The 12,286-nt window shown below is 32.6% G+C and overlaps 1 protein-coding gene across 1 annotated transcript in view; it reads left to right on the forward strand.

Moving 5' to 3' along the window:
* Positions 1-1,630: 1,630 nt before the first annotated feature.
* LOC121121401 (potassium channel subfamily K member 15) overlaps positions 1,631-12,286 on the forward strand; it is an 82,085-nt gene continuing 71,429 nt past the window's right edge. The window contains exon 1 of the mRNA XM_040716311.2: positions 1,631-1,808. The gene's annotated coding sequence lies outside the window, so the exon portion shown is untranslated. The remainder of the gene's footprint in view (positions 1,809-12,286) is intronic.

The raw sequence follows: 12,286 nt of genomic DNA on the forward strand, positions 1-12,286 counted from the left end.
TGTGGGCGTGATGTTGGAAGTCACTGTTGACTTAATAGTTCTAATGGTGTATTGTACTATATTTTGAATGCTCTAATCATAGCAATGATAATTCAGGAGACAGAAACATTATGGATAATTTATTTCGTATCAAGCTTTGAAATGTTTTGTTAATTGCAGGAAGCAACAAGATTTCAACTCAATTATAATCAAGAATTATCACATATGGAACACCATTTCATTATCAAAATATGACAAATGAGAAGGCAGTGAAAGATATTGGGCACTCATCAGTGATAGAAAAAGTGATAAAAGAAAGAAGTTTATAAGTGTGGCTCAGGCCTGCAGAAGATTCCATAATCCCTTTCCGACTCCTCCTGAAGAATGCACAAGGTCTTTGAAAGATCATGTTTTTCTGATACCTAGCCCTTATCTATCAAGACCTTAAATGTAAGTTGGAGGGAAAAATTGGATAGAGAAGTCTTTTTCGTGATTCCATCAAGGGAAAAGAGGAAACAATACGCAGTGATAGCCAAGGCATAATATTTTATATACCTAATTAAAGTTAATGAGAATAAAAACAATGGCTTGATTTTAAACATAGCTACAAATTACATAGGAAATTTAATGGATGGTTTATTTCAATACTTTTTATTTGTAAACAAGGTATGCAGTGTTTTAATTTATTATTTCTACTCTTTTAACTAAAATATTTTATTAATTCTGAGTATAATTAATGTGAAAGGATGTGTCTTAGTCAAATTTATTCGTTTTTCAGAAATACAAGGTGTTGCAACAAAACTTCATTTTCTTAAGCTGTAAGAATCAGGCTATAGAAGAAGTTTTTTCAAAATTATTTGAGTGGAAATAACTCCAATAAAAATATATTTAGAAAGATAAAATTAAAACTATTAGATACGATGCCATACAAAAATTTAAATTAGTACGATTGTTTCAAATCGAGTATTTGAAGCCTGATTTATTTGGGAAAAACAAAAATTTGAAGACTTTTCTAAAATAGCTTATAAGTAATTATTTTATCTAGAAATTATCTGCAGCTATTAAACGAGATATAGTTTTTATTACATTTTGTTTCCCTCTAAAACCTCGCAATGAAACGTTCTTTATAGACAAATAAAAAAACCACCCGGTATTCAAATACTGATGTCCAATTTATTCAAAGGGGGTATCCCTTATGTGATTATATTTTGTTTAAATTGTTTTTAAACAAAACATTAAATGTGCACTATCATTATGAATTTAAAAAAATTGATAAATAAAACTTCTTTTATTGCCTTTAAAAAAAAAAGAATTTATGTTATCGCACACTGTACAAATTAGTTATTAAAAAAAGACAAGGCCAGACTACTTTTAGGACTAAAATTGACGTCAGTTTTTGTACTGTTGTTTTTTTACTTTAAAGACATTAAGTTTTTTTATATATATTGTGTATATGTATAATACCTAATACACGTATCTACTAACTTATAATTATTACATGCAAAAAATGCTTGAAAAATATATGTAAGCTAAGAGAGGCGCTCACTCGTTCCCCACTCACTTCTGTTATATATGTTACATATATGTACATTCATTAGATATCCATACATTTTATGATGTTCTAAGATTCTTCTTTGTGTGAGTGTGTGTAAAAATGCCAAAAATATAGAATGCGCATAGTTCAGTTATGTTTTGAAACGGGGGATTGTGAAAGATAAATTATTTTGAGTCTATTACTTTTTGTATTAATCCTTTTTTTATCATTGAGCTATATCAATAAGTGTTTAGATGGATTGATTTGAGTATTTTGAGTTGTAATAGTAAAAGAGGTGAGTAAAATATATTTAGTTTTAATACAGAGCCATTGCTTAAGGTACAAAAAAAAGATTCGTTTATCAATTTACAAATTGATATATATTTTTCAACATTTATAAAAAAATGAATTGTCTGCTAATTATGTAATTTTCATCACGGGGGCAAAATTAACATAATGTATTCTGATTAAAAAAGTTTTAACGCCCAAACAAATGTTGGCATGTAAATATTACATATTTTCTCTTATTTTATGAAACATCAAAAAGTTACACCTGCATAATAAATTAATTAATTAAGGGAAAATAATGAAATGCCTCAACTGAATAACTTTCAAAAGAAAAGTAAAAATCAAAAAGTAATGAATTATTAAAAAATTATTTAACTAAAAAAATGTATGGAACAGTTTTACAAAATCTTCTGTATCCCCATAAAGTGTGAATATTTTAAAATACTAACCATACTTTGAAGGATTACTCATTCTATTTAATTTTAAATTAAAGAAGTTAAAAAAGGAAATGTTCAATTACTTACAAAGTTTGAATGCAAATTAGAAAGAAAAAAATTCTAGTAAAGAATGGTTTTGATTCTTCCTAATTAAAATCCAAGTTTTTCCTTATATCTATGTAAGATATATATAAAAAATGAGCTGATTAATTAGGTTTCTCATAATCAAGATTTGTAGTTCATTAGGAACTATTTTACGTATCATGATTGACCATATCAAAAATAAGGAATAAAAATTATAGCTATAAGGAAGAGTTACATATATCATGAGAATAACAGGAGAACATCTTAAGAGCAAATGATTATTTTCAAACATTGTATTAAAATTTTTTGAGTGCGTTTGTGATATACACTTTAAATTATCCATACAACAAAAAAGTATCTCGTGAAAGGTCTAAAAATTAATGATAAATCGTTTAAGACTTTTTCATATGTAAACGATCTTACAATTTTTACAACAGAATCACAAAGTGAAATCAAAATCTCATTAATAAACGTTGTGGATGAACTTACCAAGTTTGAAGTTACATCAGGATTGTAATTAAATATAACTAAAACAGAAGTACTCGCCACTATAAAAAGCGAGCTTAAAACGTAATTTCCCAACTTTCGGCACGCAGCCTCAAGCACTCTCCTTGACGTTGTGGGTTGGTCAATATCCAAGAACATGCCATTAGAGAGAATTAAGAAAAAATTGTGGAGACAGTGACAAAGGAAGTTAACAAATATATTTAGTTGAATATCACAAAATTAGAAAAACTCCGAATCTGGCATAAATTGGTGGTTCTCAAAAATGTCCATCTCTTAATATACACAAAAAAATTCAAAACACATCAAGAAAATAAACTCTTCTAAGAAATAGCTTGTCTGGGGATACAAACTACAGTGTATCTCCAATGACCACCTTATTACTTCACTTAATAGCTGGGATCGGAGTTCCCAGTTTTTCCCAGAGTTTTGGAAAAATTGAAACCTTAGTTGGCTAAAAAGACTCATGAAAAGTGAAGACATTTGGGAATAAGAAACAAATACGTGTTCGAAAGATCAACTGGATACAAATTCTCAACAGAATATTTTCTGAGCCGAACGAAGTTTTTAAAGTAATAAAGACCTTGGGCAATTATTGGTTAGAATGGCAGTTTCTTGAGAAGGTTCAATCGTTGGTACTTTCATTGCCTTAGGTCCACATGAAATACTCAGCTAACCCACGCCTTAGGACTGCCGATCAGTTCTTATAAGAAACGAACATGCCCTAACTTCGACAGGGTAGCTGAAAAGATTCTCAGGAAACATTGCAGATTGAAATCTTCACGTGTGGGGCACTTCCATCACTCATGCTGCTAATTTCCTATAACAAGGCCTGCCAATCCCCTTCTTTATAAGAATTGGTTTAGTGGAAAGGAAAAAATGGAAAAAAGCATTCCCAAAAAAATTCAGCACCAAGCTTGTTGGTGGCAAAGCACTGGAAGAAACTTAATATGGAAGAAGAAGCAATCAATCCAAGAATAATACACTCAAACCCCTATACAGTATTATCACAGAAGTGGTTTCCGTACAGGCTGGCAACATTCTCGATATACAACAACAAGTCAAATAAAACAGACCTTGGATGTTCTTTTCTGTATAGAAGGTGGAGCCTTCGTACCACCTATTTTGTTTCTGTGATTGAGTGAGACCTCTACTGTTGATGGTTTTTTTACTGTTTTTTGTATTTTAAATTATTGATCTTTAGTGGAAGTTTTGTTTATGCGAAAGAATAATGAAAAAACAAAGTGAGAGACAGGGATTTCATTATTTATATTTCGTTAGTTCAAATAAATATAAGACATGAAAAACGAAGCGTTACCTTTTTTTTCTATAGTTCATGTTATGAAGTATTTAAAAAGTTAGAGAAAGGGGATGACTATAGTTATATAAAATATCGGGGTGTGTGTGTTTTTTGTTTGATGGTTTTTTATACAAGGAACCTGTAAAATAGCAAGGTAATGCTGGAAGTATGAAGAATTTTTGGAAGGAGAGTAACTTAGCTGTCATGACGTTATATTAGATCAGCAGCTATGAGAGAGGAAATAAATGCAAATCCTACTCCACCTTTTAACATTGAAATAGGTCAATGTTATTAGAAGAAGGTTATGCAACAAGAAAATTGTAGGACAAACATAGCAGATTTATAAAATGCCTCTCTCTCTCTCTCTTCAGGTGACGTCATTAAGACCTTTGTTTGGGTAAATGTCATAAATAAAAAGTAAAAAATATAGTCATTTCATTTTTTTTTATTGATTCCTTATTTATTAACGCTATATTTAGGATTTTCAATTATTCTATATAGTTATACTCCTGTATTTGGGGTTCCAATAACGTCATCGGTTATGCTAGTAAATTTTCAGTAAGAACTGAAAATATTTGCTGACCAGCTTTGTTATAATAACATTAATAGGGAGGAACTAATCCTTTCTCAATTCTACTTTTACTCTAATAAGGACTAACCCTTATAACTTATGATGAAAATCGTGTGTATTTTGGTCATGTTAAAAAAAAGAAATCGAAATCAGCATGGACACCGCGACAATTTGAATTTTTTTAATGGAGCAGCTTAGCTGTCACGGTCTTTAATTAGATGACCTACAACTAGCTGTGACAAAAAAGGAGGGACTAAAGAAATAAACAAGGGCAATAACCAGATGACGGATGCCGCTCCTCAATTCTACTGTATGACTCTGCAATAAATCCTCAAGCTTACTATCCGTCTTTTATGACCACACACAAATGTTCAATCAGGTTTTGAATATAATTGAATCTAGTAGAAAAATGAGTTCACTACTTAGTAATTAAATAATAATGACAGCAGTTGAGGAATAGAAGATGCATTCTTCGGATTATCAAAAAAAAACTGTGCCAGATTAAAAATATAGACAATTTACACATTTGTCTAATGATAAGAGCTTTGCAAAATATAAAAGCACTATTAAAAAATGTACAACTGGGTAGGAATAACTACTCAGGTAAGGCTACATCTTTATCTACATGTACAGAGCAGTGTAGAACAATTTGGACCAAGTTCATGGCTGTCAAGAGCAACAACAATTATATTTAAAAGTAGTTTCTTTTTATTTGGAGAGGTTCTGTATTTAACTTTCCGAGAAAAAAAAAGACAAAATTTCACTTCATGAGGATGTAGCATCAAAAAAAGTGCGCTATGATAGAACTCCGTTCCGCAGGACACTTTGCCCCTGACATCATCAGACTCCTGATATACCCAAATGCACCGTCTACAGTCTACACCATCATCAAGAAGTATAAAAACACGGGTATGTCCAGCAGGTCCAAGCACAGTCCCCAGAGTAACATAATGAGGACGCCCACGTTCCTGGATAGGCTCAAGAGGTCCATCAAAGCTCACCCAGACAAATCCATTTCCATCCTTACCAAAAATCGCTTCGTTCGCCGCAGGACCATCTCTAGGGCCATCAATAAAAACTTATTTCTCAAGCCCAAGCAGAATGTGAATAAAGAGAAGACTACTTGGAGGTGGTCAAACCCTGGATGGACAAAGTGGCTGGAGGCAGAAGGTACATTTTTGAGACTTAAAGACATGGCTCTCCAACTTTCCTAATCTTAATCCTTGTGATTTTTATCTGTAGGGAAAGTTGGGGGGGGGGAGAGAGAAACCTGTAAAACCTGCCATAACTCTGTGGAGGCCCTGAACTCGTCTATCAAGTCTGTCGCAAGCTCCATAGACGCTGAGGCTGTCTCAAAGTTTGATAAAGCTTTCAGGTCCGTGTGGAGGCATAAAGTATTATCCAGAACTATTCATTATGGATCTTGGTGCCCTAAAACTTGATCCAAAATTTATCTGCAAGACCTTTAAAAGGAGAACACAGTCGACAAAAATTTATTTTAGATTCCATAACTAATTCTAGTTATTATTTGGTACTTTCTACCACAACCACGATTCGATAATTAGATTCTCCTATAAATAGAGTTCGATTTTAATAACTTCAATATTCTTACACTTTTTATAAAATTTGAACCAACTTTTGACTTACAAAAATTAGTTAGGAAAGAACATGTAAATAAACTTGCTTCCTTTTAAATTAGAAGAAAATTTCAATAATGTTATTCAATTCTATTTGAGGCATTCAAATTTAGGGACAAGCAATCCAAATGTCAAATAATACTAATTTAATTAAGGGTTTCATCCAGAGATAATTAATAGCTCGGTTTTAAATTTGTATCTAGATAAACAAAGCTTATTTAAAGCATGAGTAATTTATTTTTTATTTATAAAAAACAATTTATAGATTAAATAGAGGTAGAATATTATATATATAATTTCATAGTTGAATAATTTACCTAAATTGATATTTATTTACATTTTTTTATATATATAAATATTATTAAAAAACTTCAACTCCTTATTTTGAGTTATTTTGTGTCAATTTAATTACAAATATTTTGGTTTTGTTATAACAAACCCTTATATTTTTCCATATGCCCCTTGAAAAACTGCATGTGTGTAAAACGGAAGGAATTACAAAGAGACTCTTGCATAAATTAATAGTGGACTCTCTTATGTGATTACATGTATTATTATAAAGATTAAAGACATTACATATGGCTTATGTAAAAAAGATAATTTAAATGCACTATTAGTGATTACTTGAAGAAATAATTTTTCGGTATGAATAAAAAACACGGAAAATTAACATCATAACCCTGAAAATTTGAAGAATCTGTGAGGATTCATAGTTTAGAAATTAAATTAATTCAAATTTATATTTCAAAGGAAGAACCTCATTTCCCAGTCATGTATAGTCGTGACAATTGTGTGTATTCTGGGCATGCTAGATAAAGAAAACGAAAATCAACATTGACACCCTGATAATTTGAAGAATGTTTGAAAAGAGAGCAGCTTAGTTGTCATGACGTTTCATTATATCAGCTGCAAGTAGCTGTGGCAAGAAGGGACGAGAAGTAGGAAATAAATAAGGATATTGTCAAGAATTACTCTGAAGTAGATCTTCAATTCTACTCTGAGTTTTGAATGCAGTAGGAAATGAAGTTTACTTCGCTGGAGTTAAACAATAATCACAACAACTAAAGAAAAGGAACTTCTTTTTTCAGATTACTAATTTAAAAAAAAAAATAGCTGAGCTAAAAATTACAACAAGTTTTCACCACTAGTCATCATATACCATTGAATATGGATTTTGGCGGCCTAAAACTTGATCCAAATTTATCTGCAAGACTCTGTATTGCTTCTTTAAAAGGAGGACACAGTCCAAACAAAAAAATAATTCCATTCCATATCTAATTCTAGATATTATTTGGTGTATCCATTTCTTCTAGTTTATTTCTATAAATAGCAAATAATTGTATTGTTGTTCTTCTATTTATTGTGTAAAAGGGTGAACTTGACTTTAAATCAATTTGGATTAATTTAGGATTTAAATAGTAAGTTGTGTTACTAAAAGTATGGACTATTCTTCTCAATAAGCAATAAAAACAACTTTCAAAATCAACAGTTGTCAACAAAGAGGCGAAAAGGCAAAGGAACTGTGATTTGCTCCACGCCCAATTGATTGTTGAGGAGATTAGGAAGGTCCAAGGGTGCTCCCAGAATCTTTTTTTATTGTTATTTAACACCAACACAAATGATGAATGATTATTGGAGAAAAATAGAACATTTACTTAATACAATCAATATTATATACACATAAATTAATTAATTTCCGTTAAAACAAATAAAAACCACACAAGCAGTAATAAAATATTTCTAATTACAATTCATAGCTTCGAGGTTTCGTCGATTTCTAAAAAATATTACGAGAAACTAATGGTATAAATAAACAATATCTAAGCTTATATAAACAAACACCTCCATGAATCTCAATACTTTCGCCGACAAAAGACTTCTTTAAAAATATATTCACCTATTGCGACCAGTTCGTGCTGTGTTGGTGCTCTCCCAATATTTTAGAGAATACCCTCCAACAGGACTCCCACCTCTTTCCCTATCCTTTTGCACTCCCTGAAGTTGTTCTTCAATGTCCGCGTTTCATTACTGTCAAGCACGGATTAATGCACAGGCTTTCCTAGGCTACTGTCTTGGGGCCCAACGGTTGAAGGGGCCCTTGAATTGGCCAGACTATTTTTAAGAAATGTAATAGTATGAAAAGAATGGACCTTTGTTCGTCCGTAGGGTTATAAACAAGCAAAAAAGTACTGATTCGGCAAACATGGGTCACTTCTATCAAATCAGCTCATTGATTTTATTTACCATTCTTCCATCACAATACTGTCACCTGTTGTTGGAATCTGGCTACAAGCATATCCGAACATGCATGTAATCATGAATAGAATTACATCACGTGGATTTTCCCTTCACAAGAACTTATTCTTTTTGCCTGCACTGCGTAGGTGAGTTTTTCCCTTTTGTTTCCCCTACCTCACGCAGGAGGGTTTTTTACGTTTTATTCATTCGAAATATACATTGTAATTTACATTGTAATCAACAACAACCACGTGTTTGCGAATCATTGCGTAAGTAATCAATTACGGTCCAGTTTATATTTGTCATCCTTGCTTATTGAGAGAGACTTTAATCCTAACAATATGTCAGGTACTTACAGTGGCTTTCAGTCACTCATTAAACAGATTAACTCTTTGGATGACCGTACGCTGCACACACACTTAGTTTAGTCGGGGTTAAGATTGTTAACTGCTGCCTTGAGACGGAGGATTTTTTTAACTTCGTAGATACTTTTTAATTTGTCCTCCAAAAATAGGCAGGTTATTAAAGTGGGTTAACGGCCCAATGAATAGAATAGAAACTTTAGAAAGTATGTCTAACGCGAGAGGGTCAGCTCACGCACAATTGAGAAAAGCATTGCACCGATGCGAGGATGTACGGGTCCTTGCTGATGTTAAGTTATGACTCCAGCCAAAATCCCATAACTCAAAATGAAGTAAGGGCACTCTACAGTAAAACGGTCAAGATAGAGAATGCATTCCTGTCAAACATGTGGAACCTAACACTGCAACTTTTCCATAAGACCAGTACTGCATGCAAACTGTGGATCTGGATTTATGTAATGCTATCAATTTGATCAGCTCATTGAGGAATTATGTGGCCAACCTACGTGATAATTTTGACAACTTTGAGAACGCAGCAAAAAAATATGTCTCCGACGGCGACAGTGTCCAAGCAATATACAGCGGGCACACACAGATACGGAAGAAGAAAAAAACAAGCAGATGAGGCAACTGAACCGTGAACAGTCGGGCCGTGACAGGTTTAGAGCGACAGTGTTCATTGCTGCCATAGATCGTCTCCTTGCTGAAATGGATCGGAAGTATCACTCCTACACACATGTTCAGCACACATTTGGATTTCTGAACCACATTTCATCTATCTCCACACAAGACCTCTATTCAGGAGCAGCTGATCTCCAGAGGAAATATTCAGGTGTTCTAGAAGAAGGTTTTGTGGATAAAATTGGACAGTTCAGAGAATTCCTTAGGGGGTAGGATGACACCTCACTGCTGAGTCATATAAGAGGACGGAGACTACAGTCAGTGTTTCCGAATGTTGGTATATTACTGAGACTCTTTTTGACTTTACCTGTTACCAATGCCACTGAGGAGCGTTCATTTTCAAAACTTGGACTTGTGAAGAATAAACTGGGATCCACAATGGACCAAAAGAGACTCAATCACCTGTCTTTGATGAGCATTGAGAGTGATGTTCATACAAAACTGGATTTTAACAGCCTCATTATAGACTTCTCATCCAGGAAAACAAGAAAGAGATCCCTGGGAAAATGAGTTGTGTGTATTTACTAGGCTGCAGTTCTGTTACATTACTGCCACACACACACACTGGTTTTCTGCTGCTGTATTATGTTTTTTCTTGAAATTATATCACTCTACCCCACTGCTTGATTTGTGTAAGGGGGTCTGTGATGCTGCTGCAGCAGATGTGTTTTGTTTCCGAAAGCTTAATGTTTGTTAAGCTTGCTAATATACATACTTTAAATGGCTTTCTGAAGTATTTTTTGTTACAAATAAAGGCTGTTATACTAAATGAGTGTTAAATTAATTTTTTCTGGGAGAACATGATACATAAGGGGGCTCCAGAGAAAAAATAGCCTAGGGTCCCATGACGGCCTTAATCCTCCCCTGATTACAGTGACTACATACAGAGGCTCCGCGCATCGGGAAGTATTGTCGGCGTGAAGTAGACGCCCGATGCTATTCTGTACTTTGTAAACCTTTGTTTTATTGTGGTTATAGTCTCTTGTCTTCTCTTTTTTTCATCGCAATCCTCATAAAAGTGAGTCTAAAAATGACTCTCAGAGTCTTGTTTATAAGATTAACGGCATAGCGGGCTCTACTCTGAGTCTAACAAGGACTTATAGTTGTAATATAGCGATACTCTCCGTCAGCCATAAACACAACCACTCGTGGTTGTGTTTTATACTTAGATATTATCTTCTCCGTAAAAGAAAATGATAAAGGCATTATAAAGTATAAAACTCGGTTCTGACGGCAAACAAAAGAAAACCCGCAGCCTAAAAAATACTTAGGATTTACAAGTCTACTTATGAATAAAAATATGTATCTCTCAACTACTAATCTAAATCATTCATTAATCAAATTAATTTATTTCTTATATATAAATTAGTGTTGAACTATAATCCTGGTGAAAAATATAACTTTTAATTAAATTAATTACTTTTTGTGAAAAAAAACTTATTTAAATAATTTTATACAATATATGTATTTTTCCTACTTGTGTTCATAATTTGAGTAAATATTATATTATAGATATATACATATAATATATTAAAAAGTTCAAGGATATTGATAAATTTGAATAATAATTTAATTTTCTTTCTTTTTTCCATCATTCTTAAAAGAAAAAAAAGGAATTAATTAATACGTATTTTTAGGTAGATACAAATAGCTGAAAAAAAATTAATTTAAAAAGTAAATAAATGTTCCAATTTTAGAATAAATAAGGATAGTTTATGTACATACATATCTATGTATTTATTCATGACGTATGAAATATTATTTCAACAGAGAAAAAAAAAATGGATTTCAAACATGATGTACGCATTTATTGTATTCAACTTTTTTTTATGTTATTTTTAATATACTTTTCTTTAAATGTCAAAATATACATAGATACTTACTCTTCTTTGAGATTACCCGACACTCGGTCCTCAAATAGTTCACGATGAATCGACTAAAAAGATGTGTTTTATTCTATATCAGATGTAGATACAATCGTCGACACTACCGTATGATGGAAGTTTCTCAGATGTTTTTTTAAGAAAACTACCTTATGGCTAAAGTCCCCAAGTCCTCCTTCAGCAACTCCCTCATAAGCTTTCTGGTTCACGTTTTTAGGGTTGCCTTCAATCAGATCAAGGGGCACCTTCATCTTCGGAGATACTCTTGGCCTCTTTGTTCTCTTTTTATCTCAGAAAATGGTACCACTTCCTCCACGTTCCCCCTAACCTTGATACAGTCTTGACGTGCACTCTGAATGGCTTAGTGATTTCCTTGAGCGTATCACCTCCCTCGATGCTCTGTGCTATCTTCGTATGAAAGGGCTCCATTTTCAATCGTTACAGCAAAGGGCTTGTAACTTTTGTTTACATTAGGTCAGTGTCTTAGAAAAAGAGTGTCTGGTATTCATGCACGCCCTCTAAAGATAAAAATATGAACTAATAACGTAAAACCCTTAAGCTACTATAAATGAATAATTTAAAACTGAATCAAATACTTAATTAGTTACAAACTAAAATATATTCATGGAAAACAAACAATGAAATTGAAGAATCGCCTCAATAAATTAAAGAGTTTTCCGAAATAGCTTTTCTTTATAAAGTAATTTTAAAGAAGAGTAATTATTATATACTAAAAACATTGAAGACATGACGATTTGATAGTTCTGCGAATGCAATATTCCAGCAAG

This window comes from Lepeophtheirus salmonis, chromosome 7 (genome assembly GCF_016086655.4).
Source record: "Lepeophtheirus salmonis chromosome 7, UVic_Lsal_1.4, whole genome shotgun sequence".
Taxonomy (NCBI): domain Eukaryota; kingdom Metazoa; phylum Arthropoda; class Copepoda; order Siphonostomatoida; family Caligidae; genus Lepeophtheirus; species Lepeophtheirus salmonis.